Here is a 26,770-nt window from a genome sequence, read left to right on the forward strand (position 1 = left end):
TCCCTGAAGCCCCCATTCCAGCCTGCGGTGCAGTCTTCCTTCTCTTCTGAACTTTCCCCTGAAGTTAGTTTTCTTCACTTCCTTCAGTAATGGGTTCGGCCATGCCATGTTGAGATAATCAGACATGGTTTTCCTGCTCTTCCTAAAAGGACTGATGCAACCCTGTGGAATGGTTTTGGTATCTTTGGGATGCAGAATTTTAAAATATTTATATGGTCAAATCTATTAATCTCTTCTTTTATTTATTTTATTTACTGCCTTGGTGTCATGCTAAGAGAAACTTGCCGTACCTCAAGATGACTGAGGGGGTTCAATTTTATTTTCCAAGAATATTTTATTTCACTCTTGAAGCCATTTGGAAATAATATTGGTCCAAAGAGTGAGGTAGGGATGGAATGTTATTTTTTTCCTAAAGAGCCATTGGTTCCAGGTCTGCTGGGTGAACTTATCCTTTCTTCATGCACTTGAAATGCCTCCTCTATAACAAAAAGAACATTCTTGTGTATTCTTGACATTATTATTTTGCTCCATTGATTGTTTTTGGTATTAGGATCATTTGGTTTGGGAAACTTTGTGAAGTTAAAGCCAACAGATTTAACTTCATTTATGGGGAGTCTTTGCAAGGCCTGACAAAAGAAAAATTACTGGCTGTTGACAAGGTGATTGGGACATAGCTTGGGGGGTCTTCCCCTGTCCACAGACAGTTGGCCAGCAAGCCTGAAGAGCAATGACAAAAACGTCAGACAGAGAGTCAGAGGTGACCAGGGCTGCAGGACATTTGGAAATCACCTCTGGTTCAAGGGTTTTCCTTCTCAGCTATAAGAACTGAGGCTCAGAGAGGTTAAGGCCCCACGTGTGGGGACTGGTAGACCTGGATAGGAACCCAAAGGGTCCTTCCATCAGCTGCTCAACCTGAACAGCTCCCGTGGCCTTTCCTGCCTTCCTGCCTCCTACCCCTATGCCAATGCTTGCCTTTTTATCTCCCATCTGGCTATTGACTTTTGCATCAACATCCCTCTCTCTGGTTCCTATTTCCTCTGTCTGATTGACAGAACATCTCTAGGTTGGGGATCATGTCACTCCTCTTTTGAAAACCCTGAGTCAGTGGCTCTTCACTGATGTTACAAAGAGCACAATGTTTAAGATTTCTATACTCTGCTCCAGCCAAACTATCTCTTGTTTTTCTCTGACATAACTTTAAGCTCCAACCAGACAGGACCTCTTGTCATGTCCTATGTACAGCTCCATGAACCCCCAACTGACCTTTATCTTTCCAGATCCCCTCCTAAACCATGTCTACTCCTCAAAGTCTGGTCGAAAGGTTAACAACGTTGTTCACATTCCAGAAAGGTTAGGGAAGTTGTCCTAATCTGTCTTCCTCTGTGGTACCCAAGCCTTAAGATGTCTCTCCTTCCCCCAGGTGCTTCCTAGGTGTGTAATGCTCTCTGCCTCCCTGTCTGGTTATTTCCTAAAATGTGTGCTCCGTGGGGACAGAGATGGTGCCTTTCACATCCTCATCTTCCATGGTACCTCCCACAGGTGCTAAGTCCTCTGTGGCAGATGCTGAATAATAGAGGACAAGGGGACAAATGAAATATTCCCCTCCCTGCCACTCTTAGAGTCTTTATTACGTCCCATGAGTGAGTATGGAATGCATTCCTAGATTACTCAATGACTTAATAAGCTTGCTAAAGCACTGGAGAAGATTTGGGGGGAATAGTGAAAGGAGCTGGCCTCCAGGAGTGGCAAATGCACTCTTGTTCAAAAAGAGGGTGAAGAAGTGCTCTGAAATCTATTGATATAAAGGTCTGAAGTCCAACAAAGTTGGAGACTGGACTATTAAAGGGCTGGGGTATGGGCATTTGGTTTAGGTTTATGACGAATATGAGAGGATGCTAACATTTATGCTTTCACATCAGTTACCTCAGTTAATTTTCACAATTTTGTGAAGAAGAGTCCATGTTATTATCATACTCACTTACAGATGAGAATATTGAGATTCAGAAAAATTACGTAAGTTGCACAGCTCACAAGTAGGGTTTGGAAGGCAGCCATGCTTGATACTATACCACCAACACTGCTTAGGATTTGAATCCAAGGATTTCTCTTTCCCAGGCTGATGTTTCTTCCATTTTATCAAGCTACCTTCGATATGGGCTTAACAGAAGGTGTGGCACATAATGAGTATTTAATCTTGGTTCTCCTCATTATGGGCCAATAATATGATATGCCAAAATTAATTTGCATGGACTACGTTAGTGGAAGGGTTCTTCCTGGATCAAGGAAGGACCAGTCCTGTGCTGATCCAAGCCAAGCTGCCCATGCTTGTAACACTGGGCTTGGAGGAGCCAGGAAGGCAGAGTTAGAGCCCCATCCACCATCTCCTGCTGCCTCCCAGGTCAACCACCCTGGGCATCTTGCTTCTCCTGGAAAGAGTGGGTAAGAATGAACACCCCATATTGCTGGTTCTAGCGATTTAATGAGGTAATGTAGAGGAAGCAATCAGCACTGAGACTGTCACTTAGGACCTGCTCAGCAATGCTGGTCCCCTGGCCTTTGGGCTCTGGACATAAAAGGAACTTGCTAAAGTGGACCATGCTCACCCCGAGAGGGGAGCATCCCAGAGCATAGGTACTGGAGGAGTGTTACCCGGACAGATCAGGTCTGGAGAGTGGAGCCCACAGCATGGGGCAGTGAAAGAGCATCCTTCATGTCCCTAGGTCCAGCAGCTCCTCCCAAAGCCACCTGGGACCCACAGGCTTTCTGGAACTCACTTTTCTCCTGGGCATCCGCTTGGTTTTTTCTGGTCAATGTGAAACATAGTAACAAGGGTCTGGAAGCAAATTATTGGTGATCATTGATTTAATAATATTAATAAAACTATATGAGTTAAAAAGTATTTGGTATCCAACCCGGTAGGTTTTCTCCTACTGTTGTTTACACAGTTGATAGATGCTGATGCATTTGTTTGGGGTTACCTTGAGATGAAAATCTGCAGCTATCTCTCCATGGGTCACCCTGGCAGGACCCAGGGGTCCTGCACCTGTTCTCCATGTGGACACTTTGCTCTATGCACAGCTACAGGGAGCCTGACTCTCCCCAAGTCCTCTTGTAGGCACCAAGTCACCAGAGAACTTTGGGGAGAAAATGTAGGAGAACCACCCCCAAACCCCCTCCCTCTTAGTGAGCCCCCTCTGAGCAGGTGGCACATTGCAGGACAAATGACAGAGGCAACACGTCATGTGTGCCCTCCTCCTGACACTGCCTCTTCTCGCTAATCCCCAGAGTACAGCATAGAGTACCTTCCATCCTCAAGAGACACAGCTATTGCCTCTTCAGTAAGGAGAGGTTGCAGCCCAAGAACTGCATCTGGGGAGCCCTCTTAGCCACTCAACTTAGCAGGCACCAATCTCCTTAGTACCACAGGAGTCCTCCCCAGCCTGTCCTTAATACGTACTCCCACAGACCCATCCTATTAAACTGCATTTGGTGTCTTCCAGGGAACAGGGTTTCTTGCTCTACACGGCTAATACTCTCACTGCCAGACTTAATTATCTCAGTAACTCAAGCTCATATTAAAAGCGAGCGATGGGTCCACTTTCACCCCACCATGAATGAGTAATCTTTCCCTCTGGAGATGCCTTCGCAAAAAGTGCTCCCTGAAGGCATCTGCACTGAATTACTATGTTCCTCTCAGACTCTGGATGCCGGGAGCGCTGTGCGCTTCTGCTTCGAGTGGATGAGACCGTCCACCTTCCTCCTTTCTTCCCTCCTTCCCTCCCAGTTCAAGTTGCATCCCTGGTCAGGGAAACCGTGGGTCCCACACCAGTGCAGTTATGATAGGGGGAAAGGGCCCTGGGTTTGCTTGCTTGTTTCCTTGCTTTTCTTTTTCTTTTCTTTTTTCTTTTTAAGGACGCACCTGCGGCATATGGAAATTCCCAGGCTGGGGTCCCATTGGAGCTACAGCTGCCAGCCTACACCACAGCCACAGCAACTCGGGGTCCAAGCTGCATCTGTGACCTACACCACAGCTCACAGCAATGCGGGATCCTTAACCTACTGATCGAGGCCAGGGATCGAACCCTCATCCTCATGTATACTATGGATTCATTTCTGCTGCACCAGAACAGGAACTCCCCTGGGCTTTTTTGAGAGCTGACTCTGCTGTTTGACTCTGCTCAGTCCCACTCTCTTGAACCACAATTCTTCATCAGCAAAATGGGAATCCTTCCCTTCCTCACTGGGTGGCAGTTGGTATCAAAAGAGGAGAAAAAGCCATGAAAAAACCGTGACCTCTAATAACATGTTATTCGTTTCTGTTAAATGACCTCTGATGGTAAGAAGATTGCATGAGAACACTGCGTAGGTGCTGGGAGCTACCAGGTTCCAGACTTAAAACACTGAAAAAAAAAAAAAATCCTATTCCCTTTAGAGTCCTGGAAGAGGAAAAAAAATTGTCTACTTGCAAAACAGGAATAAAGAAAGTAACAGTATTAGTAACTATAATGGGAGTTCCCATTGTGGCTCAGTGGGTTACAAACCCAAGGATGCAGGTTCAATCCCTGGCCTTAATCAGGAGCTAGGAATCTGGTGTTGCCGTAAACTGCAGTGTAGCAGATGCAGCTCAGATCCGGCCTTGCTGTGGTTATGGCTGTAGCATGCGCCAGCAGCTGCAGCTCCAATCTGATCCTTGGCCTAGGAACTTCTGTAGGCCTCAGCTGCAGCCCTAAAAAGAAAAAAAAAAATAATGATCATGACAATAGCTGATATTTATCTAATACTTCCCATGAGGCAGGCACCACTCCACCATCAGAGAGGTTTGAATCGTTTCTTCCCCTGCGTGCTCTGCTGGAGCTGGCTGGTACAGGCTTGAGAGGATGACTGCTAAAGGTAGAGGAATTTCCTGGGCCATCATTAGACCACAAGTGAAAACTGACCATGATGAGAGTATTTACACTAGGGAAATTGGCAAAGGTTACAAATTAGGGCTTTTTGTTCACTTATTTACTTATCGAGCTGGTTTACCAGGATTTATATATTTTCTATCTTTTACAGCTGGGACATCGAGGTCCAGAGAGATTAGATGAAGATAATATAATAATCCTTCAATATTGAAATGTTCAGCGTAGGTTGCTGCTGCTTCTCCCCCTTTTTCTTCTAAGTTTTCCATTTACTTTCTATTGTTGTTCATAATTAGTTCATTAGAAATAACAATAATAAAAACCCATTTCTCAGATTTCCTACAGGTCAGACACAGGGCTAGAAGCCTTGGAGCTTTGGATACCTGGCTTCTAGCCTCTACAGTTAATGGGAAGAAAAACATGTGAACAGGTGGTTCTCAATCCCGGCTTCCCCTCTGAATCACTCCTTAGGAAAAAAGTTCTTCCTCCTGAGAAGAACACAGTCAAATCATGGAAAGACCACACCAATGAAAGGAATGGTCAGGCCCCATGGTTTGCTCAGTTTACAAAGACTTTAGAATTACCTGTCATAAAGGCACCTTAGGAGCACTGGAAATTTCTGTGGAAATTGAAGCCCAGAGAGGTAAGGACAAAGCAGATTAGTGCCAGAGCCAGGGGTGATACCCAGCCAGGGCTCCGCCCAGCCCTCCAGGCTGCCCTTCCTCCCGCACAGCCCAGGTCCTGTGGCTGTCTCTCTTGAGCCCCACTGTACATCCACTTTTCTCTCCTTTTTCCTCCCTTCCCTCTTTCATTTCTCAGATATTTAATGACCACAGGGCACAGGTCCTGGCAGTTAATTAGGGCTCAATAAATGTGTTGGATGGATGGATGAATGAATGGCTGTATTCCTCACAATTCTGGGCTCTGGGGGCTACAGGAATGAATGAGACAAGGGCTCAGCCTCAAGATGCTCAAAATCTAGGGTCTAATTGGAGGCATGGCGGGATGGAGGAGAGAGCACAGGATTGCATGGGGACCAATATGCATCAGAAACCTGGATCTACATGGAATATGGGTAAAGGACTTGATTAGCATGACTCCCAGCTTCCTCATCTGTAAATTGCAGGTGCCAATGCCCTCGTCATGAGGTTGTGCTGAGATTTAAATGACATCATGCATAAATTCATCTAAGAAGTCTCCTGCCCAGGAGGAGGGATACAATACTATTGTTGAAGGGATTCAATACTATTGTTCATGCCTTAGATCAAGAGTTGGAAAGCAAAAGAGCCAAGAAGACAGGAGTCTAAAGCTGGGGCTTCATGTCAGATGGTGGCTCATCTCAAGGAGAAATCTAACTCCTGGTGACAGCTTTCTCGGCATTCTTCCTTCTTCATGGAGTCTGCTCCTAGCCCGGACATGTCAAGGCTAGGCAGCCAGCAGCAAGCTCAGCACTTCCCTGTTATAAATGGCTCAGAGATGATCAGATATCCCTCAATACCCAGAGAATCCTGGCCCAGGCTTAACTAGTAAATCTCTCTCCATGGCACTGCCTTGCATTCTTCCTTACTCAAAGCTGAGTCTCAGCAAATGTTTGTTAGACAAAATTATCTTTTAAGTAAATACACACGCAAATACACATTCTCTTTGACCTCATTTCCCTTCCAGGAACACACTCTTCTAAAATGAAAATGCCGGAGTTCCCTTCGTGGCTCAGCGGTTAACGAACCTGACTAGGATCCGTGAGGAAGCGGACCTCGCTCATGGGGTTAAGGATCCAGCGTTGCTGTGAACTGTGGTGTAGGTCGCAGATGCGGCTCAAATCCGGCGTGGCTGTGGCTGTGGCGTAGGCTGGCAGCTACAGCTCTGATTTGACCCCTAGTCTGGGGACCTCCACATGCCGTGAGTGCAGCCCTAAAAAGAAAAAAATAAAATAAGATCAAATGAAAATGCCCAGCCTAATGCATAGTAATTTCTGGGCTTTCTTTGGGTAATTTTCAGCTGCTAGAGTGGTTATGGGGGGATTTGCCAGTGGATTGCCCCCTAACAATACACACACACACACACACACACAATTCTTCTTTACTGTACTCTAGGGTTTTTTTTTGTTGTGTTGTTGTTATTTGGGTTTTTTTTTTTCTTTTTCTGCCACTGATATTATACTAACCACCTTTTGTAAATACATACTTATGTATTTATTATATGTTTTCTATTACTCGATTGTAAACTTCTGAAGGGCAGAGATCTTGTCTATTTTATTCAGCAATGAAATCTCCAAGATGTGCACACAGCCTGATGTTTGGGAGCAGGCAGGAGATGGGTGAATAGATGAATGAATGAATGGATGAGTGAGTGATCAGCCTTGGTGGGCTTAGAAATGTATGATGCATTTCCTGAGCTTTGCTCTGAGCTGTGTGTGCCAAGATGACCATGGACCAGGGGTGGGGCACTGGCCTCCAGTGTAGCTACTCAGGCCAGGGGCAGCAGGAGATGATGTACTAGGGTGCAAGAGGGAAATATTAGGACTTCTTTCTGCATTTATTTTTACCTGAAGAAAAAGGAAGAAAAAAAGAAAGAAAGAGAAAGAGAGAAAAGAAAGAAAGAAAGAAAGAAAGAAAGAAAGAAAGAAAGAAAGAAAGAAAGGAAAAGAAATTCCAGCTATATCAGCTGGTTTTTTTTTTTTTTTTTTTTTTTTGCCTTTTTGCCATTTCTTGGGCCACTCCCGTGGCATATGGAAGTTCCCAGGCTAGGGGTCTAATGGGACCTGTAGCCTCCGGCCAATGCCAGAGCCACAGCAATGCAGGATCCAAGCCACGTCTGTGACCTACACCACAGCTCACGGTAACACCGGATCCTTGATCCACTGAGCGAGGCCAGGGATCAAACCCACAACCTCATGGTTCCTAGTTGGATTCGTTAACTACTACGTCAGGATGGGAACTCCCTATGGCTGGTTTATTGAGTGGTCTAATCTCAGTAAATACGAGCAGGAAACAGTTTTATTTTTCTTCCACAGTTACTTTCAAAAACATGCCTTCTTCAATCTCCTTTTCCATCTTTGACAACATCTCAGGCAGGAAGCTAGCTTTTTGGTCATTTTCAGCAATTTGAATGGTCTCATGTTCGGGGACTAAAAAGTTCAGGCCAAACTGAACAACTTAAACTTCAAACTCACATCCGATGAAATAATCGTTCTCTCCCCTGTCTCAGGACTAATTCCTGGCTTGAGGACCTGCAACAGGAAACGGGATGTTCTTTCACTCTTCCTCTGTGTGTTCCCTGCCCATTGGCAGCTCCTCCAGCTTGGGAGCAATGGAGGGGGCATCAAAGGAAAAGCATCCAGGTCTTGCATGATTGTTTATGCTATTTTTTCCTCTTTTAAAAATTTTTATTAGAGTATAGTTGACTTACAATGTTAACTTCAAGTGTCCAGCAAAGTGACTCAGTTATACATATACATATATCCATTCTTGTTCAGATCCTTTTCCCATGTAGGTTATTACAGAATATTGAGTAGAGTTCCCTGTGCTATACAATAGGTCCCTGTTACTTATCAATTTTGTATATGTCGTGTGTATCCCAGCCTCCCTATTTATCCCATTCTCTAAGGTTTCCCCCTTTGGTAAGCATAAGTTTGGTTTCAAAATCTTTGAGTCTGTTTCTGTTCGGTGAATAAGTTCTTTCGTATCATTTTTGTTAGCGTCCTCATATTAATGATCTTATATGATATTTGTCATTCTCTGCCTGACTTATTTCTCTTAGCATGAAGAAATAATCTCTAGGTCCATCTATGTTGCTGCAAATGGCATTATTTCATTCTTTTTATGGCTGAGTAATATTCCATTATATATATATATATGTATATGTATCATATCTTTTTGTTTGTTTGCTTTTAATTTTTAGGGCCATATCTGCGGCATATGGAGGTTAGGGGTCAAATTGGAGCTGTAGCTGCCAGCCTACACCACAGCCACAGCAACTTGGGATCTGAGCCACGTCTGTAACCTATGCCACAGCTTATAGCAACTGTATGTCCATGACCCACTAAGAGAGGCCAGGGATCAAACCTTCTTGCTCATGGATACTAGTCAGATTCGTTCCCGCTGTGCCACAACGGGAACTCCTGTACCATATCTTCTGTATCCATTCCTCTGTTCATGAACATTTAAGTTGCTTCCATGTCTTGCCATTGAAAATAGTGCTGCTATGAACACTGGGGTATATGTATTTTTTTCGAATGATGGTTTTCTCCAGATAGATGCCCAGGAGTGGGACGGCCGGATCATATGGTAGTTCTATTAGTTTATGCTCCTTTAATCTGACTGCTGGTGCCTTCTGTCTGGGTAGCCATCCACCAACTCCTGTCTGTTTCATGGCATGTGTCTGGGTGTTATTTGGCGATGTCCATGCCCTACACCCCCCCGCCCCCGCCCCAGCACCATGAAGGCACACCCACTACACTCACTGTCCCTGTCATTTAGCAATGTGCTCTCTGAGTGACCTCTTGCAAACCTCCCTTCTGTAAATCTCCAGCTTTTTAGGGTTGGAATTTCCTCAGCTCCAGAGGCCAGCATCTTGGAAGATGTCCCTCCATATACGTCATAGCTGAGAGTCCTTTGGACCATCCCCTTGGCCCGTGGCGCCTCATGCATCCTGGCCCAGCCAGTCAGTGTCAGTGCAGGCTGCTCCCACCTTGGCCTCTTTTCTTGTCCTGCATCACAGGCAGCCCCAGTCAGCCTCCTCCCTGCACACTCCCCTGGGTGTCTGGTGGCCTCCAGGCATTATGTGCTTCTTGGGATGCTCTTTGTCTCACTCGAGGAACTGCTCTCACAATGCCTTCTTGTGATACGATTCCCCTCAGGAGCTCAGCAAGCAGTAGGCATAGAGTGGGTTCCATAGTCCCCTTTTTTGCAGACACCTCTAATTTTTTTAGTAGTTCTCTTAAAGTCCCCTCTCTCGGCCTGGAGTAAGTGCCTCCCTTTCCCTCCACAGGGAGCAGAGGAAAAAGCAAAAGACTTCTCTACTTTCATGAATTTTCTGACTTCCATGAACTCCTTTGAAACGTCTAGGCCAGGGTTTGATGAACTCAAGACAAGTCTTGCTGTCAAAGTCCTATCTGAATATCTTTTTCAGCTTTCTTTAGAATGGGGGGGGGGGTCTTTATTCCACATTCTCTTTGTGAGTATAAGAGGTAAATGAGCAAACAAAATGTATTGGGAAGGGATCCTCAATTTTTTTCTTATTGATAGATACTCTTTCAAAAAAGCTTGGAAACTGCTGGTCTCAAAAGCACTTGTAAAAAGATAGTTTGTGACTTGAAGAACCAGACTTGGCAAAAATATTTTTGAAAACACAAAATTCTATTTCATGTATTAACTGATGATTTGATGCCATGGTAGTGTAATCACAACATGAGAATCTTTACAATTTGAAATAGTATATATATATATATACACACACATACTATCTATACATATGTATATAACTATATATACTTATTTTTACATATATAAATATATATACTTATTTTTATATGTATATAAATATACATACATATTTTTTCCTGAAATGACGAGAGCAGGAGGGACTGGTTTTGACATCTGATGAAAAATTCCTCCAAAACTCACTCCATTGAAAGTGATATGATTTCTAAATATTGCCAAGGTTAATCTAAAAGAAGTTTGCATCTTATTTAAGATTTCAGGTAACTAGACCCAGCAGATATTGGACACCAACTTATATACACATGATTTTGATTAAAATAAATATAGGGACTAAATAGATGCTCTCTGGTGGAATGCAAAGTAGAAAACATCACAATCAAGCCAAACTGAGAAGCCCTTCTCATCGGGGATGTGCTATGCAATCAGCACCTGGGGAGAGTTGCCCCAGAGGTCACGGGCCAAGGCACATGTCTTGTTAAGTTGGATACAAACACAGGCATGGCAGAAATGTTTAAAGATAACACCAGCTTTTCTTCTGGAAATATCTGCCCTATAATATAAAATGTTGTGAATTAAATGTTACCATCTACATAAAAGAATTTTGAAGGTAGAATATTTACCTTTTTAGCTTGTGCCCCTAGCAGAGGACTGAGTGCAATAAGGTATCCTATCTGTGAGTGGACCAAGTAAGTGAATGATACACCAGGAAGGCATACACCCCGGCTTGAGCAATGTCTTCCGTTCAGGTGGTGGAAGATTAGACCATTTAATTAGTCAATTTGTTTTTGAAATAAAAATATCTTTTTTTTTTACATTGAAATATAGTAGATTTACAATGTTGTGTTAGTTTCAGGTGTACACCAAAGAGATTCAGTTTTATGTATATGTATATATATACACACATGCATATATAAAAACTTTCAGATTCTTTGCCCTTATAGGTTATTACAAAATATTGAGTATAGTTCCCTGTGCTACCATATGATCCTACAATCCTGTAATCCCACTCCTAGACATAGAGCCAGAGAAAGCCATAAGTCAAAAAAATATATGCACCCCAATGTTCACTGTAGCACTATTTACAGTAGCCAAGACATGGTGGCAACCTAAGAGTACATCGACAGATGAATGGATAAGGAAGCTGTGGTACAATGAGAAATTACTCAATCATAAAAAAGAGTGAAATAATGCCATTTGCAGCAACATGGATGGACCTAGTGATTACCACGCTAAGTGAAGTAAGTCAGGCAGAGAAAGATAAATATCATATAATATCATGTATATGTGGAATTTAAAAAAAAGATACAAGTGAACTTATATACAAAGCAGAACTAGACCCATAGACATAGAAAACAAACTTATGGTTACCAGAGGGGAAAGTGAGGGAGGGATAAATTAGGGGTTTAGGATTAACATATACACACTACTAGATATAAAATAGTTGACCAACAAGGACTTACTATATAGCACAGGAAACTATATTTTAAGGTCAGACCAATTTAGTTACATCTTCCCTGAAAAAATTTAACCCGATCTCGAAAATCAAAAATGGGGACATTTGCAGCTTCCTAAAACACAAATAAACCGCTGAGATTTCCATAGACAGAAGCCAAACCCCAGGGAGCTTATTTCCAATCTAGCCTCTTCAGTTTCCCCGAGAGTGTTAATTTCACTTGCCCAGGGGAAGTGCCAAGAAGACATTTTTAACCAGCAAGGTCACAAAACTCTAACCAGATTGATGTGTGAAATGTCTGATGTTTATTTTATCTGTGCTTTGCATTGAGCTAAAACTTGGCTCCCAGAGAACTGGGCCAAGCGGCCTTCTTTCACAGCTGTTTCTTTACAAAGCAATTTCACAAAGACAGGATGTTGTCCTAAAAAAGCATCTTTTTGGTTCTCGGCTGGACAGGCCAGCAGCTGGCTGAGTGTCACAAACAAACCAGAAAAGTATGGTCAGGGATGCCAGCTCACTAGGGAAGCTGGGTCTATAGCTTCAAAGACAGACGTGGGGGGAGGTAATAAATAATGTGGGGAGGTTGCTGATTTCACAGAGGGCCCAGGAAAGCAAAGGCTGGAAATAGTAAGGGTTCTAGGGCGGGGAGCACTACGCTGGTTAGGGAGCATCGAGGGATATAAAGCCAGAGGTGAGGAAACAAGTGAGCACAGACCGCAGAGTTGTTTCCCAGATCTGAAAAATCCCATTTGACTTAGTTGTGCTAACATCAGGAAAATGATCGTCGTGGGGGGACAAGGCACAGCAGACTTTTATTGAGCCTTCACTCCCAGGAGCTGTACTAAGGGCTTTTTGGGTGCATTTTCCCATTTGATGTCTGTGAGACTCTGAGATGAAAAACTTCCTTTCTCTCAAATACAGATGAGGAAACTGAGACTCAGAGACAGGAAATAACTCATCCCAAATCCACAGCTAGGGTATGAAAGCTAGCGTACAAATCTAGTTCATCTAGCTTGAAAGCAGGTTTCTAAACAATGGCTTTTTTTTTTTTTCAGTTCTCAAATAAGAAACAAACAGCAACACTGCAGTGCAGAGGGGAGAAGATGGCTCTTTCAATGAAATGCTTCTGGGTCAACTGGCTATTCATAGAGGAAAAAAGACATATTTTAACGCCTACCTCTTACCACACACATAAATCAATCCCAGTTGATCAATAAGCTTTCAGAAGAAAACACAGGAGAACATCTTCATGCCCTTGGAGTAGGTAACAATCTCTTACATGGGGAAAAAATGTCACTAACCGTAAAGAGTCAAATCGAGAAACTGGATGAGAGTCTTTTCTCAGTATCCACAGGGGATCGGTTCCAGAACCCACCATAGATACCAAAATCTGTGTATGCTGCAGAGCCGGGCAGCCCTCCATTCCTCTTCCAAGGATCTGATCAACCATGGGTTGTAAACACAGCACTACCTGTTGTAAGTGAACCCATGCAGTTCAAGCCCGTGTTGATCAAGGGTCAATGGCATATTAAAATCAAGAACTTCTGCTCATGAAAAACATACCATGGAGAAAGTAAAAAGGCAGCCTACAGAGTGGAAGAAGATATTTGTAACACAGATAGAACTAATATCCAGAATATATATAAAAAAAAAACTTTTGTAAATCTGTAAGAAAGAGAAAACCCAGAAGAAAATAGGCAAAAGGCTCAAAGAGACACTTCACAGAAACAGAATATCCAAATGGCCAATAAACTTAATGAAAAATGGCTTGTTATTAGTCATCAGGGAAATGCAAATTAAAATCTATATGCAATCCAGCAACACACCCATAAGAATGACCAAATTTTAAAAGATGGGAAATACCTCATATTGGCAAGGATGTGGAGCAACCAGAACTCTCATAGCTGCCAGTAGTTAAATTGGCACATGATCTTTGGAAAATAGTTTGGTGGTATCTACTAGGGCTGAATATATACATATTTTATATATAAGTTCTCTCCTAGTATAGAATGTACACATGTTCACCAAAAGACATGTACAGGAATATCGATAGCTATTCAGAACAGCTGAAATCAGAAAACCTCCCAGATACCTATAACAATAGAATGGGAAAATAAATTATAATATACTCACAACATAACCATGGGAATGTGTGAACTACTACCACGTGCAGCAATAGAGGGATCAAGCCTACAAACATGGTATTGAATGACAGCAGGCAGTCACTAATGAGTATATTCTGCATGTTTCCTTTATGGAAAGTAAGAAATCAGACAAAATTCTTCTAGGCTATTAGAAGTCAGGTTAGTGGTTACTTGGAGAAGGGTGTAGGAACAAGCCTGGGTTATCAGGAAGACTGCACTTCTCAGGTGTGATATCCTATTTACTGATCTATGTGCTGCTGCAAAGGTGTATTCACTTGGTAAAAATTTATTGAGCTGTGTAGTTATTATAAAGGCCGGCTATTGCCGCAACAAACCACCCCCATACCCAGTGGCAGGCAATAAGTATTTACTTCCTGCTGACTTCTTGTGGGTAGAGTTCTGGGTTGGGCTGGGTTGGCCTTGGCTCTAAGCTGCTGGATGAGGGCAGGGCCACTCCACACGACTCGCTTCCTCCTTTAACTGGCAGCTCTCCGAGGTATGTTCTTTTAAGGTGAAAGGCAGGATCCCAAGATGGGTGAAAGAAAATATACAGGTCTCTTAAGGTCTAGGCTAGGAACCCGTGTCCTTTGACTGCTGCCCACATTCCATTGGCCAAAGCCAATCATGTGGCCAAGTCCAAACTCACTGGGGAAATAGGCTTCTCTCATGGAAGTCAATGTGAAGCGTGAAAATTTGGTGAATACTAACTTCTCAGAGGTGCAGTTTTCCATGTGAATTTCATGTTTCAAAAAAATTTTTTTTTAAGGAAACCAAAAAAAGGTGTAGGAACAGCTATACTCCCTTGTCCTCACCCCTTACTCCTCCTGGTCTTTAGTGAAGAAGGGATGTGCTTATGAAAAGTCTCTGTACAAGCCCAGGGAAGAAAGGAAGGAAGAACATGCAATTCCCTCGCACACAATGCACTTCTTCTCTGCTGGGTTGAGAGAAATGTCTCCGTGGTCAGCCACCCCTGCTGGAGGAACGGAGTACCAGTTCACCTTCCTCCAGGTGCAGCTGAAGGGCTGGTACTCAAGGACCCCCGGTTTTCCCAGTCCCTGCGGCTCACCTTCAATGGCTCCCTCTCACAGTGAAATTGCTTAGCAAAAGTAGAACTTTTTCAACCAGAAGGAAGGAGCTGCCTATTTATTTATTTATTTATTTAGGAAAAAAGTCAAACAAAAGTTGAATAACATGGATACCTGGCAGAGACTCAGGAAAACTGAGTATCTCAGCAAAATGGCGAAATCCCTTACCTTAAATTCCATTTTCGGCTGAAGACAAAAGAGGAACTGAGAAACTAGTGAATATAACAAAAAAAGAAGCAGACTCACAGATGCAGAGAACAAGCCAGGGGCCACAGGGGGGCGGGGGGGGAGGGGCAATCTAGGGCTAGGGGATTAAGAGGTTACAAACTACTCTGTACAAAATAAGCTACATGGATGTGTTGTGCAACATGGGGAATAGAGTCAACAGTTTATAATAACCATAAATGGGGTATAACATTTAAAGATTGTGAATCACCATTTTGTACACCTGCAACCTACACAACATTGTATAGCAATTATATGTCAGTTAAAAAATAAAGATGTTGGAGTTCCTGTCGTAGTGCAGTGGTTAATGAATCCGACTAGGAACCATGAGGTTGCGGGTTCGGTCCCTGGCCTTGCTCAGTGGGCTAAGGATTCAGCATTGCCGTGAGCTGTGGTGTAAGTCGCAGATGCAGCTTGGATCCTGCATTGCTGTGGCTCTGGCGTAGGCCAGCAGCAACAGCTCCTATTTGGCCCCTCGTCTGGGAACCTCCATGTGCCATGGGAGCAGCCCTAGAAAAGTCAAAAAGACAAAAAATTAAAAAAAAAAATAAAGATGTTGCTGCACCATGGTGTTCTTTGTGGCACTATTTACAATATCCAAGACCTGGAGGCAACCTAAATGTCCATTGACAGATGAATGGATAAAGAAGATATGGTATGTTTACAATGGAATATTACTCAGCTAGAAAAAAAGAATGAAATCATGTCATTTGTAGCAACATGGATGGACCTAGAGATTATCATATTAAGTGAAGTCAGGCAGTGAAAGACAAACATCATATATCACTTATATGTGGAATCTAAAAAAAGGATAAAAATGAACTTACTTGCAGAACAGAAACAGACTCACAGACTTTGAAAATAAACTTTTGGTTACCAAAGAAGACAGGTGGGAATGGGAGAGGGATGGACTGGGGGGTTGGGATTGGCAGATGCACACTGAGGTATATGGAATGATTGGCCAATAGGGACCTGCTGTATGACACAGAGAACTCCACCCAGTATTCTGTGATAATCTGTGTAGGAAAAGAATCTGAAAGAGAATGGATGTGCATATATGTATAACTGAATCACTTTGTTGTATATCAGAAACACCATCACTTTGTAAATCAACTACACTTCAATAAAACTTTAAAAAATGGAAAAAAAAGAAAGATGTGAGATGTAGTGGTTTGGGACCTCAAAGGGGAGGAAGGCAATTCATATAGCGATGGAAAAGTAAATATTTGGTCAACAGATGTTTGGGGGGGCGCCTCGCAGAGACAATGGGACACAGAGTGGACTCTGATTCCCAGGCCCTGCTGAGTGTGCCCTGGCATAACTAGCCCATATTTTTTGCAGATATCTCTGGTGATAAGGGCAGAATATTTAAAAGCTTCAAGATTTCTGCAAAAGTGATGAAACCTTTTTCTCTATTAGCCCACGGTTCTGAAATAGTCTCTCTTATTCACAGCAGAGGCAACAGGATCTAAAAGAAGGCTGTAAATTACCATCAGGGTGACAGCCCCAATTCCCTGATCTTCCCGATGGGTGTAACTGACACCACTGATGGGGAGGCATGGCCCTTGGAGAGGTCTGGTTCCCTCTGCAATGACAGGGTGGGAAGTCGGGGGACAGGTGTTTCTCCTGCCCCATCTGCAGGCCTGACAAAATCTAAGGTCCTTAAACCTCACCATCTCCCCAATCCCACCTCCCCAACCCCACCTCCTTACTCCCACCTAGTACTAAAAACTAGAGCTTATCATGTTGCCCCCCCAAGAGAAGAAAAAGCATGTGGGATTCAATTCCTTCTCTGCAGGTAGATGATATCTGAATATCCACAGTGACAACTCACCTCCCTTCACAGCTTCCCATATCTAAACTCCATCTCTAGACTCAGATTGCCTTGGTGTCAAAGCCTGGCTGTATTACATACTTGCTGTGTGGCCTTAGCCAAGCAATTCAGCCACCCCAACCGTCCCACCCTTTTCCATCTGTTAAAAAAAGGGGGGATTTGTTTATTCATTTAATGTACTTCGTTGATAGCCTACTATGTGCTATGCAGGGCACTAGGCTCTAGGGATACAATGGCAAATGAGATAGACAGACTCAATGGCAAATGGCAAATGGCAGATAGATTCCTGCCATGGTGGAGTTTACATGTGGAGAAGGTAGAGTCAAAAATCAAATTTATGTCAATATAATCACCATCATGGCCATAAGTGTTAGAAAAGAAAGAAATCATGAGCTGAGATGCAGAATAACAGGCCAATCAAGAAGGGTCTCATTGAGGGGCGACACTTCCATTGAACCCCAGAGGAATAAGAGACAACCAGAGCAGAGCTTATTAAGTAAAGGGCACACATGCAAAAGTTCTTGGGCCAGAAAGAGCCCAGTCAAGAAACTGCAAGGAGGAGTTCCCATCGTAGTACAGCGGAAACGAATCCAACTAGTATCCACGAGGCTATGGTTTCAAGACCTGGCCCCACTCCGTGGGTGAAGGAACCATTGTTGCTGTGAGCTGTGGTGTCGGTCTCAGATGTGGCTTGGATCCTGTGTTGCTGTGGCTGTGGTGTAGGCCAGTGGCTTCAGCTCCAATTTGACCCCTAGCCTGGGAAATTCCATATGCTGCACATGTGGCCCTAAAAAGCAAAAAAACAAAAAACAAAAACAAACAAACAAACAAAAAACGGAGAGGAAGAAGAGGAAACTGAAAGGAGACCAGCATCTGGTGAGGCAGGAGAGATAGGCTGGAGTCCATCTTAGGGCCTGGTAGTTGGGAAGGAATTTGGATTGTATTCTAAGGCAGTGGGCAGTCACAGAAGTGTTAAGATACCACGCTGGCTGCTTGTGTGGAGATGGGGTGGGGGTGAAGAATGGAACTGAAGAGACTGGGCAGGAGGCTGCTGCAGGAGTCCCTAGAGACACATCGATGGTGGGAGAGGTGGGAAGAGGTAGACAGAGAGGAGTATTTTCAGGAGGTAGAATCCCCAGGACTTGTGAGTGGACTGGGGATGGAGTGAGCATGTGTGCCCGTGTGTGTGTGGGGGGGGGGGGGAAGGTTGGTGGGGTGATCTGCCAGAGCCTGTGAGGGAAAGTGGGTACAACTTACTTATGTGGAGGAGGACAGATGGAGGGGATCAAGACTTCTGACTGAGGAATTCCTGTTGCGGCTCAGCAGGTTAAGAACCCAACATAGTGTCTGCGAGAATGTGGGTTCGAAACCTGGCCTGGCTCACTGGGTTATGATCTAGCATTCTAGATCCAAACCCAAAACTGTGGCGCAGATCACAGATGCGACTTGGATCTGGTGTTGCTGTGGCTGTGGTGTAGGCCAACAGCTGCAGCTCCGATTCCATCCCTAACCTAGGAACTTCCGTATGCCACAGGTGCAGCCTAAAAAAAAATGACTTCTGATTACATAAATTTTGAAATATCGATGAGACGGCCAGATGAGGATGTAATAACTTGGCAGACTGGACTCAGCAGAGGTCCAACCTGGAGATCAAGATGTGGGGGGCCAGCAGCTTCCAAGTTAAGTGTGAGCTTACTTACCATCTTAGACCATTCCGGATGAATAAGACTGCTATAGATTGGGTGACTTAGACAACAAACATTTTTCACCTTTCTGGAGGCTGGGAAGTCCAAGGGCAAGGCACCAGCAGATCTGATGTCTTGTAAACACCTGCCTCCTGGATCAGGACGACTCTCTTCTCACCGTGTCCGCACATTGTGGAAGGGGCAAGAGGGCTCTCTGGGGTCCCTTTTACAAAGGTACTAATCCCCCTTATGGGAACTCTAGCCTCATGATGTGAGCACCTCCCAAAGGCCCCACCACCTGCTACCTTCACATGGGGGTTAGGATTTCAATCTATGAATTTGGGGGATCGCAAACATTCAGTCTATAGCATTTACATGTATCATGCTTTAGGAGAAAAATGGCTTAGAGAGAGAGGGAGGAGGGGGATGAGAAATGGGCTAGAAGGTCACCAGCATTTAAAGTAGGGAAGACAAAGAGCGGCCAGCAAAGGATCCTGCCAAGGATGACCAATAAGGCAAAAGGAAGACCAGGACAGAAAGGGGGCACAGGGAGTGGGCGCTTCCAGAAGTTGGGATGCTCATCTGGGTCCAGCGTTGCTGAGATGAGGATGGAAGCACCAAGATGTATTAATGAGTGAAGAGGGAGACACAGAGCCATCAGCGGAATGTATTATAATCTGTGTTTTAGAAAGGTGTGGGGGAGGGAGAAGGTTTTAGCGGACCTGCAGGTTTACCCATAGCATAGCTCTGAAGAACCTGGTAACCGTGGCTACCCTCAGAGAGGAGAACAGAGTGGTGAGAGGTGGGGTACAGGGTGGGCTGGAAGGATACTTTTCACTGTGGGTCATACCTTTTAGTTGCTTTTATGTTTTTGTGTCATGGGATTACTTCCTCCTCAAAACTACAATGAAAGAAAAAGAAAGAAATGGGCCCTATTTCACAGAGCTGCTTTGAGAATTGTAATATATTCTTACCTTTTTTTTTTTTTTTTGGTCTTTTTAGGGCCACACTAGTGGCATATGGACGTTCCCAGGCTAGAGGTCGAATCTGAGCTACAGTTGCCGGCCTACAACACAGCCACAGCAATGCAGGATCTGAGCCGCATCTGTGACCTACACCACAGCTCATGGTAACGCCTGATCCTTAACCCACTGAACGAGGCCAGGGATCTAACTCGCACCCTCATGGATGTTTGTTACTGCTGAGCCATGACAGGAATTTCCGTAATATATTCTTGTGCTTGGGATGAGGATTAAATGAGACGATTCATGAAAATAGCTCAGCCCAGCACTCAGCTCTGTGTGCAGTGAGGGCTGGTTGTGCTTCTGCAGGAAACAGCAGAGAGATCCCTGGCCTGTGGGTTTGGTCCCCAGGGCTGCCAGAAAAAAGCATCACAAACTGGGTGGCTTAAAATCACGAAAATGTATTCTCCCCAAGTTCTGGAGGCCAGAAGTCTGAAATCAGAGTGTCAGCAGGGCCCCACTGCCCTGGAGGCACTAGAGGAGATTGCTTCCTGCTTCTTCCAGCCTTGAGTGGGGGCACCCTCTCCAGCATCCCTGGCTGGCAGCTGCATCACCCAGCTCTGCTCCATCATCGCCTGCATCCTCCCTGCGTGTCAGTCTTCACCTGGCCCTCTTATGAGGACAGCGTGGGATTTAGGCCCTGGTCTGATTCAGAATGACCTCAATTTAACTCGTGACACCTACACAGACTCAATTTTCAAATAAAGTCACATTCACAGGTACTGAGTGGACATGAGATTTTTTGGGGAAGGGGTGGCTGCTATTCAACTGGGCAGAGACTGGCGGGTTAGATTCTCACAACCACAAGCTTATCTCCTGCCCCAGGTCCAATCACTTCTCTCCCCTGGCATATGACTCCCATCTCTAAAATGAAAGGGGGCATGGTGCCATTCTCAACCCCTTTCCAGCTCCTGAACCCTCTGGAGTAAGTACCTGGGGCAGCGGGAACCAGACTGACTGCCAGGACCCTCAAATCACATGTTGCCTCAGGTGATGGGGTGTCTGTGGCTGTCCCTGCAGACGCCTTTGGGATACCAAGCCTTTGGTGAAAATTTCTGAACTGATGAGTTCCCAGGCTGCCAGGAGGGTTCAGACCTGGGCTTTAATGAGGCTTGAACTCTGGATGAGTCACAGCTAGGAATTATAATGAGCAAGTCCGGGCCTGCCCAGCCCCCACTGTCACCTAATTCATTGACACATGCAAACTCACATTCATGTTGAGAGAGGGGTCAGAACAAACTGGATTTGGCACAGCAGATTCCAAGGGACGTCTGAAGCCAGGAACTATGCCACCGTGTGCCGTGAGCCCACAAACACGAGCGGCCAGATTGGCAGAGATGGAGCACAGGGGGAGGAACTTCTGATGGGAATTTGGGGGGAAACCTGCTCTGCGGTGTTTCCAGGGGTTCCACCACATTTCATTTCCTGTGAGTGACCAGGTTGCAATCAAAGCAACAGTGACGCCATCCTCCATTTACACAGAGCTTGGCTCCTCACAAAAGGAGGATTGCATCCGTTATGTTATTTGATTTGAGTCTCAAGAGTCATAAGTGGGAGGGAACTTTGACCTCAGCTTTACAGACGAGGAAACTGAAGCCCAGAGTGGTGACAGCACTCACTCCTCAGGCTCTTGGAGCTGTGCCTTGGGGCCTCCAGCATCCAGGGTCTTCCCGGTGCTGCTCACCCGGGAAGGTGGTTTTGAGGATCACCAGCCAAATGTCCAACTCCCTCTGGCCCCCCGCCCCCCGTCAACCATCAAAGTGTTAAGGTAATAATTTTTCCTATGGACAGCTTATTTCATTTTCTTATGAAGTGAGTACATACATCTTTAAGGAATGTTGCTATTTTTAAATTATTTATAACATACGTTATAAATAAAAGCAGAGTGCTAACCATGCAAACACAGGTTCGAGATAAGCCTGGAAGAACCCCTTCCAGGGGCTAAGCCTCTCCTGATGGACCTTCTGGATTGACTGGTGGGCTGTCCTGACCAATATGGAACATGCCATGGGAGGCAAGCTGCTGATTCTTTCTGCTAGGGGGGCTGTCTATGGGAGAACACAGATTTCAGCAAACAGCCTCACTTTTCTAAGATGAGCTTGAGTGAGGGGTCCCCCTGAGAATACTGTCCTGGGAGAGACCCTGCCTTGGGTGGGGCAGGGATCAGTTTAGATTCCATAGCAGGGTTGGTGTCCATAGAGGGAGGAAGTTTGGGGATTTGGCCAGTTGAGCAAATGAGGCCAAGTGCATGGCTCTTAGGTAAATGTTTGGGACTTCCTTTTGGTGATGCTTTAAGAGAACATGAATAAATTCGTCTTGGGGGAGTGGTATTGTATAGTTACAGGAGTCACAGGAGGGGTGGGCACTGAGTCTGAGCGTCCTTGAGTTGCAACTCAAATTGCCCAGCCTCGCCCCTGTGGTGTTCAGGTCTCAACCAGCCATTCAACCATTCAACCACAAGAAATCACAGGATGGAGACTTCCTGGGTGTCAGAGGAAGGCGTGGAAGGAAGGAAATGGATCCAGAGCTGTGGACTCGCTCAAGGTCCCACACCTTGTAGGGGGTGATTGGACTGTGTGAGAGTGGGGCCCGGTTCTGTCTGAGACACCGTTTGTCCCCAGCATTCACCAAGGTGCCTGGTAAAGAATGGGTGTCCACGAGGTGAGGAGGATGAATGAGGGCAGGGAGGGAGGGAGGGGGGGAGCCCCAGGGTAAGAGCACAGGTCTCGTTATCCAGCCCAGCACTCAGGGATCTGTGTCACCATTCTGAGCTTGACAAAAAGAAGCAAGGAGACTGTGGAAAGAGGGGGTATATGAGGGACCAGGAGGCCAAGAGCAAGGCAGCAAGGTGTGAGCAGGTGTTTCAGAAAGAGAGGGAAAGGGAGGGAGCAAAGCTGAGAGAACAGGGTCCCCAGAAGGGGTTCCACTTTCCCAAGTCAGGGTACTCACCTAGCCTGGGTCTGGCTGTGGGTGGTGGTGACTCAGGCAGTGGAAGAAAAGGTAACCAGCAATGTTTTCCCTCCAAAATCTGGGGGTAAATAGCAGACGCAGCACAGATCCTGCATTGCTGTGGCTGTGGCGTAGGCTGGCAGCTATAGCTCTGATTTGACCCCTAGCCTGGGAACTTCCATATGCCATGGGTACAGCCCTAAAAAGATTTTAAAAAAAAGTTAGGATGCTGGGATTTGAGCAGCCTCAGCCTTTGCTGGGTGAGAGAGGCACCTCCCCTTGGCTTCCAGGGAGGGATAGGGAGAGGGATAAAGTGCTGATGAAGGAGTTCCCTGGTGGCACAGCAGGTTAAGGATCTGATATTGTCACTGCTTTGTCTCTGGTGGCTGCTGTGGCACGGGTTTGATTCCTGAACTGGGAACTACCATGTGCTGTGGGCACGGCAAAAACAAGAAGTTCTAATTAAGTACACAGAGCTCTTGGAGAGACGTCCTATTTATTTTTGCCTTCCCAGGGCCTGAGACTTGGGGGGCATCTGGTCATAACAGTCGAGACCTGTTTTCTTCCTCCTATCCGTATCTCTTTCTAAACATTAGGAATAAAGTTGCATTTAGAGAAAAACTTAGCAGTAACCAGAAGCAAGTGGGCCTGCCCAGTTTCTTGACCTCTCACCCCGACTGACAAGCCTGCAGGAGAGGTGGTATCTCAATGCTCTTCCACTGTCCCAGTCCCACACCCCATTACTACACCTCATGCCCTGGGGAAGCCAGGATTGAGTGAGTCACCTCCAGAGCTCTGACTGTAGCCACAGATGCTGGCGGCCAGGGGAGCTGGCACTGCCAGGACCCTGGGTCTCTCCTGCATCCAGCAAGCGCCACGTCCCAGGACAAAGCCTTCTGCCCCTCGCCTCCAGCCCTTGCAGCCCAGACAGGTTCAACAGCTCAGAGAGCGAGGATCAGCTGGTTGGGGCAACTGCAGCTGAGCAGGACCAGCTGCTTCCACAACTTCTGGTTCCTTCCTGACTGGCTGGGTTGTGAGGGGTGGGAGGGGGAGGGGAACCAGGCAGGGAGAGGGGCTGAGCAGAGAGGGGCCTGACTCCATTCTCCCTTGCGCTCACTTATGGGCTCCGAGAGTGTGAGGGCTTTCACAGCTGCTGAAAGCATTTCTCACCTTGACAGAACCCAGATGGCCGTAATTTGTCCAAGAAAGATGCATGTAACTAGTGAGAGAGTCAGCTCTCTCCTCTCTGCTTCCATCACCCCTCATCAGAGAGGAGCGGAAAATCCTCTAAAAGGCCAAAAGTTAGCACACGCCTCTGAGGAGATTCGATTTTACCTCCTTGTTTTTCCTGTTTACTACCTGCTCACCTTCGATTTTTCCTTGTCTCCTAAGTAGTATTTTCCTACAGTCCCAAGTTCCACATTAAAACAGTGAAGGAAAAAAACAGTCAACTAATTGTTTCCCTTTGCTTTGCTTTGCTGTGTATGTGTGTGTGCGTGTGTGTGTTTCAATATTCATAAGTGACTTGGCTGAAGACAGACACTTGGTAAGAGAAACAGGAACTTTCCGAAGAAACCCTGAAAGGAAGGGGTAAAAGTGCAAGTGAGAGGGACGCAGCCTCCCGTCCTCCCCAAGCTGACTTGCCCAGCACATTCCCTGGGGGTTCCTGAGGCTGAGCCCTTCTTCCTCCATCCTGCCTGCATCAGACCCAGGGATTCGAAAACAAACAGAGGGTAGGGGTCCCGAGGTCCAAATTCATCATGACCCACATCTTCAGCATGGCAACAAGTTCCTTCACAATCACCTCTTTCAGTCTCGTCTTTTTTTTTTTTTTTTTCTTTTTTAGGGCTGCACCTATAGCACGTGGAAGTTCCGGAGCTAGGGGTCAACTCGGAGCTACAGCTGCCAGCCTACACCACAGCCACAGCAATGACAGATCCCAGCTGCGTCTGTGACTCAAGGCAATGCCAGATCCTTGACCTACTGAGTGAGACCAGGGATTGAACCCGTGTCCTCATAGAGGCAACGTCAGATCCTTAAACTGCAAGTCCCAATGGGAGGTCCAGTCTCATCTCTTGATCCCTCGGACCCCACCCCACTCTGGCTCACACCCTACCCCTTCCACCTCCCCCACCCTTTAGGGTCCTGGCCACACCTACCTATACCTGCCGCATCTTTCTTTCCGCCATCCTTTCTCTGCCTAACCAACCCCTAAAGGTCATTCAAGTTCCTGCTCAATGTCCAGCTCCCTGGTAAAGCATCTCCAGGCCTTCTTTCCTCTGCAGGAAGAGGCAGTGTCCCATCCTGGTGCTCCCATCACCCTTGGTAAACATCTTTATAATAACACTCAGTGTCCCCCATGGTAACCGAATGTTACCTGCTCCTCTTGCCCCACTGGTCTTTGAGTTCCATGACGCAAGATAACAGTTTGTAGAAACCCTACAACAAGTTTATTTTCTTGCTCAAACAACCCAGTGATAGTATATTAAAGAGAGTCAGAGCCGAGGCAGGGAGGCACTTTCACATCCGCGGACCAAATTGATTTTTCCGAGCACTTTGTCAAATTCCACCTGAGGGGTGGAGTTCTTAACTTCATTTTTCAAGTAAGAGGCACATATATAAAAGAATAAATTAAAATGTAAAAAGAAATTTAAAAAGCAGCAGCTTTAAAAATTATTACATCATGGTGTCGTCTAATTACATCAGTCACTTGCAGCTCAAAATCATTGTAATCAGTGATCCTGTGACTCCGGAAGCTTCATACGATATCAGCTTGTTGCTGAAGCTCAGAGGGGCTGACAGACATCCTTGGCTGAAGAGTCCTTGCTTTTGGTGGGCATCACTGTGCAAGTTGGGGGCCAGAGAGGACACTCCTTGAAGGCAGAAAACAATTCTGCTGTGATATTTAGTCTCACTTTCTGTTTGCTTGTTTATGCTTTCAATACGTCATAGGCACCACTTTCGTGGTACGGAAAAAAGCAATACCTTTGTAAAGGTACCAAACAATAAGTGATTAAATTGCTTAAAATGATAAACACTCATCGAGGAGAAGGGGAGGGAAGAAGACAGACACTTGACCAAAGATGCTTCTGCCCCTGAGACCTGTGGCTTGAGCCCAGGACAAGAGGCCTGATGGCTGTCCCAGTGGTCACATCAAAATCACGAGGCCGGATTCCTGGAGGGAGTTGGAGGGGTGACAGGGGATCTGCAGGAAAGAGCCCTTCCTTAGCCCAGCGTCACATGCTCCTGTGCTCACGTCTCAGACAGCCACTGAGGTCCCCATGGGAGCAGCCGAAAACCATGCTGTTTGGGGTTTGGGCCCAGATCTGGCACATACAGCTCTAGACCTGAGCCAAGTGGCTGCTCCCGGGTTTCTTCATCTCTTTGGGGATCATGTGTCTGCACCCTCCTACACACGCTGGAGGACTTACTGGAATTATCGTTGGTTCAGGAAGGAGGTGGGACTGAGGCGCAGATGAGCAGTTTTCATAGCGCCTTTTGCAGGTTCATAGACGTTTCATGAGCTGAAAAATCCTCTAATCTCTACAACTGGGTAGGACGAATATTATCATGATTTACAAGTTACAAATAATAAAACCGAGGCGCTAAAAAGTGAAGCAAATGGCCCAACCTGCCACACAGCTGGGAGCAGAGGAGCTGGAATCTGAACCCAGGGTATTGACAGCAGAGCCTGTGTTAGTAACCCACGGCCTGTGCGCACACACGCACACACACATACGCCCACACTCCCACATGTATACACGCACACTCCTCCTTTGCATTCCAAACACACCACCCAGAGTGTGCAGCTTCAATCCTGAATTGTGTTTCTTTGAAACCTAACTGCCCCAGGAAACTGCTCACAATTTACCTCTGGGGAGTGAGAATGTGGGATCAGGGCTGATGAAGGGGCCTTTCCTTTGCCTTTTATCCTGTTTTACAGTTTTTTGATTCCTCCCCCGACCATGCATTCTACTTATGAGAATTAATAAAAAGACATATTATTCCTCATTGGTAGGAGTGTGCTTCAA

The 26,770-nt window shown here is 45.6% G+C and overlaps 1 long non-coding RNA gene across 4 annotated transcripts in view; it reads left to right on the forward strand.

Annotated features, from left to right (window-relative positions):
• Positions 1–15,284, forward strand: part of LOC125132213 (uncharacterized) — a 31,073-nt gene extending 15,789 nt beyond the window's left edge. For 2 of the 4 annotated variants that reach the window (XR_007136166.1, XR_007136165.1), the window contains exon 5: positions 5,236–6,626. This is a non-coding gene — a long non-coding RNA (uncharacterized LOC125132213). Of the gene's footprint in view, positions 1–5,235; positions 6,627–12,850 lie in introns of those variants that run through there. The other 2 variants (XR_007136176.1, XR_007136171.1) reach the window with 2 other exon arrangements.
• The last annotated feature ends 11,486 nt before the right edge of the window (positions 15,285–26,770 follow it).

The sequence above is a fragment of the Phacochoerus africanus genome, chromosome 1 (assembly GCF_016906955.1).
Source record: "Phacochoerus africanus isolate WHEZ1 chromosome 1, ROS_Pafr_v1, whole genome shotgun sequence".
NCBI lineage: Eukaryota > Metazoa > Chordata > Mammalia > Artiodactyla > Suidae > Phacochoerus > Phacochoerus africanus.